The sequence below is a fragment of the Suricata suricatta genome, chromosome 11 (genome assembly GCF_006229205.1).
Source record: "Suricata suricatta isolate VVHF042 chromosome 11, meerkat_22Aug2017_6uvM2_HiC, whole genome shotgun sequence".
Lineage (NCBI taxonomy): Eukaryota > Metazoa > Chordata > Mammalia > Carnivora > Herpestidae > Suricata > Suricata suricatta.
The window spans coordinates 76,185,186-76,189,918 of NC_043710.1; positions in this window are offsets into that span (position 1 = coordinate 76,185,186).

A 4,733-nucleotide genomic window follows, 5' to 3' on the forward strand; every position below is an offset into this window, starting at 1 on the left:
GCTATGAACATTGGGGTCCATGTGCCCCTATGCATCAGCACTTCTGTATCCCTTGGGTAAATCCCTAGCAGGGCTATTGCTGGGTCATAAGGGAGTTCTACTAATAGTTTTCTGAGGAACCTCCACACTGTTTTCCAGACAGGCTGCACCAGTTTACATTGCCACCAACAGTGCAGGAGGGTGCCCGTCTCTCCACACCTTCGCCAGCATCTATAGTCTCTTGATTTGTGCATTTTAGCCACTCTGACTGGCGTGAGGTTGTATATCAGTGTGGTTTTGATTTGTGTTTCCCTGATGATGAGTGATGCTGAGCATCATTTCGTGTGCCTGTAGGCCATCTGGATGTCTTCTTTGGAGAAGTGTCTGTTCACGTCTTCTGCCCATTTCTTCACTGGGTTATTTGTTTTTTTGGGGTGTGGAGTTTGGTGAGTTCCTTGTAGATTTTGGATACTAGCCTTTTATCTTATATGTCATTTGCAACGATCTTTTCCCATTCTGTCAGTTGCCTATTCGTTTTCTTGATTGTTTCCTTTGCAGTGCAGAAGCTTTTTATCTTGATGAAGTCCCAAGAGTTCAGTTTTGCTTTCATTTCCCTTGCCTTTGGGGATGGTTGAGTAGGAAATTGCTGCGGTTGAGGTCAAGGAGGTTGTTTCCTACTTTCTCCTCAAGGGTTTTGATAGTTTCCTATCTCACATTCAGGTCCTTCAGCCATTTTGAGTTTATTTTTGTGTATGGTGTAAGAAAGTGGTGTAGTTTCATTCTTCTGCATGCTGCTGTCCAGTTCTCCCAACACCACCTGCTAAAGAGGCAGTCCTTTTTCCATCGGTACTCTTTTCTGTTTTGTCAAAAATTAGCTAGCTGTACACTTGTGGGCCCAGTTCTGGGTTCTCTATTCTATTCCATTGGTCTATGTGTCTGTCTTTGTGCCGATACCATACTGTCTTGATGCTAGGGATTTACCTAAGGGATACAAAAGTGCTGATGCATAGGGTCACATGAACCCCAATGTTCATAGCAGCACTGTCAACAATAGCCAAATCATGGAAAGAGCCTAAATGTCTATCACCTGATGAGTGGATCAAGAAGATGTGGTATATATACAATGTGGTATATATACAATGGAGTATTACATGGCAATGAGAAAGAATGAAATATGGCCATTTGTAGCAAGGTGGATGGACCTCGAGGATGTCTTGCTAAGCGAAGTAAGTCAGGCAGAGAAGGACAGATACCATATGTTTGCACTTATAATCCTATCAGGAGAACAGGAGAAATCTAATGGAGGATCAGGGAGAGGGGAAGAGGGAAAGAGAGTTGGAGAGAGAGAGGGACGCAAAACTTGAGAGTCTTTTGAATACTGAAAATGAACTGAGGGTTGAAGGGGAAGAGGGAGGGGGAAAAAGGTGTTGGTGATAGAGGAGGGCACTTGTGGGGAAGAGCACTGGGTTTTATATGGAAACCAATTTGACAATACACTATTTTTAAAAAATTAACAAAATGCTAATAATACATACTTATCAATAATTACTTTAAGTAGCTTAAATATTCCAATCAACAACATAGCATGTCTAAATGGACTTACAAAAAACCAAAACCCATCTGTATGTTGCCTGTAAGAGTCCTACTTCAGATCTAAAGACACACAGACTGAGAATGAAGGGAGGGTGGAAAATACATTCTGTGCAAATGGAAATAAAAAGAAAGCTGGAATAGCAATACTTCTATCAAACAAAGCAAACTTCAAAGAAAAGGCTGTAATAAGAGACAGGGAAAGACATTACAAAATGATAAAAAGGTTGATCCCACAAGAATATATAACTCTTGTCAGCAATTATTCATGCAACATAGGAGCACCTAAATATGTAAAGCAAATTAAAAGTGACAAATGCAGAAATTTACAGTAATACAATAATAGTGAAGAACTTTAACATTCCACTTAGATTGTTTGGTAAATCAGATTAGTAAATTAGTTGGGTAAATTAGTAAGGAAACTATAGTTCTAGTTCAGGTGGACTTAGTAATTATATACAGAGCATTCTATCTAAGAAGAGCATAATACACATTTTTCGCAAATGCACAAGAAACATTCTCCTGGATAGATTATATGTTAGAGAACATAACAAGTGTTAATACATTTTAAAATATTGAAACCATGTCAAGGATCTTTTCCAAAAACAATCTTATGAAACTAGAAATCAGTTCCAAGCTCAAAACTGAAAAAACACACACACACAAACACATGGGGACTAAACAACAAGATACTGAACAACGAATGGATCAACAAGAAAAAAAATCAAAGAGGAAATTAAATAATACATAGGAACAAATTAAAATAAAACTAAAATCTATGGGATGCAAGACAAGCAATTTTAAAAGAAAAATTTTTAGCAAAGCAAGTCCACTTCAAGAAATAAGAAAGAATCCTACAATCTAAAACTACACTTAAAGGAACCAGACAAAGAACAAATAAAGCCTAAAGTTAGGAGAGAAAATAAAATAATAGAAAGCAGAAATAAATAAAATAGATACTAAAAAAAGAAGGAAGAGAAATAAATAAATAGAAAAGACCAATGAATATAAGAGCTGGTTCTTTGAAAAGATAAGCAAAATTGAAAAACCTTTAGCCAGACTAATCCAAGAAAAAGAGAGAGCACAAATAAAGAAACCTCAAAATGAAAGAGAACTAGTTAGAACTGATTCCACAGAAAGACAATGGTTATGAGACTACTATGAACAATTTACATGGCAAAAAAAAATCAGACAACTTAGAAGAAATGCATAAATTCCTATAAACATACAATCTTTCGAGACTGAATCAGGAAGAAATACAATATATAAACCAACCAATTATTATTGATAAAGTTGAATCCCTAATGAAAAAACTGCCAACCAAAGTCCAGGACCAGATGAGTTCATAACTTAATTCTACCACACATGTAAAGAAGCATTAATATCTAACCTTCTCAAACTCTGCCCAAAAAATTGAAGAGGGAGGAATGCTTCCAAACTCATTCTAGAAGATTGGCATTTACTCTGATGCCTAAATCAGACAAAAACACTACAAAAAAGTTACTGGTCCATATCCCTTATAAACAAAGATGCAAAAGTCTTCAACAAAATATTTTCAAACCTAATTCAGCAATATATTAAAAGGGTGGTACATAATGAAGAGGGATTTATTCCAGGGATGCAAGGATGGCTCAATATTTACAAATCAGTCAACACGGTACAGCACATTAATAAAACAAAAGAAAAACCATATGATCATCTCAATAAATGCAGCAACTATTTATGATAAAGATACTCAAAAAGTGTGCATAGAAGGAACACACATCAATATGATAAGTCATATACAACAAATCCCCAGCAAATATCATACTCAAAGATGAACAGATGCAAGCTTTCCCCCTATGATCAGGAAGAAGACAAGCAGGGCCACTCTTTCCACTTTTATTTAACATCATATTGTAAATCCTAAGCCATAGCAATTAGGAAAAAATAAAAAGGAAAAAAGACATTCAAATTAGAAAGGAAAAAACTGTCACTTTGTGGATAACATGATGTCATATATAGAAAATCTTGAAGACTCAACCAATTACAAGTAATATATTAATTCAGTAAATTTGTAGGATAAAAAATCAATATACACAAATCTGTTACATTTCTCTACACAAAAACTAGCAAAAAAAAGAGGGATAAACATTCTCTATACAATCATATCGAAAAAGAATACAATATTTTTGAACTATTTAAGCAAGGATCTTAAAGATCTGTACTTTGGAAACTATACGACATTGAAAAAAGAAATTGAATACAATACAAATAATTGAAAAAATTACTATGTCCATAGATTAAGAAATAATATTGTTAAAATAATCATACTCCCAAAGCAATCTAATTCAATGCAATCCTTATTAAACTATTAATGACATTTTTCAAAGAACTAGAACAAATAATCCTAAAATCTGTATGGAACCATAAAAGACTGCCAAAAGCCAAAGTAATCTTGAGAAGGAAAAACAAAGCTAAAAGTATCATGCTTCTGGGTTTCAAACTTTACTGCAAAACATAACAATCAAAGCAGTATAATACTAGCCTAAGAACAGACACATAGATCAACAGAACACAATAGAAGCCCGAAAATTGAGTGTGCTTATATAGTTAACTAATCTATGATAAAGGAGGCAAGAATATACAATGGAAGAAAGACAGTCCCTTCAATAAATGGTGCTGGGTAAACTGGGCACCATCTTACATAACATACAAAAATAAATCCAGAAGGGATTCAAGATTTATTTATTATTTTTATTTTAGAAAGCGAGAGAAAGAGAGAGAGAGAGACTGAGGGAGAGAGAGAGAGAGCACGAGCATGGACAAGTGAGGGAAAGGGGCAGGGGAAGAGAGAAAATCTTAAACAAGCTCAGCATGGGGCCTGATGTGAGGCTTGATCCCATGACCCTGGGATCATGACCTGAGCCGAAATCAAGAGTCAGATGTTCAACTGACTGAGATACCCAGATGCCCCATGAAGATGTATATATAAGACCTGAAACCATAGATCTTTAAAAGAATACATAAGTAGTCAGCTCTTTGACATCAGTCTTAGGAATAATTTTGTTTGGAAGTATCTCCTCATGCAAAGACAGCAAAAGCAAAAATGAACAAATGGAACTACATCAAACTAAAAAGCTTTTATACAGTAAATGAAACCATTGATAAACTAAAAAGGAAAC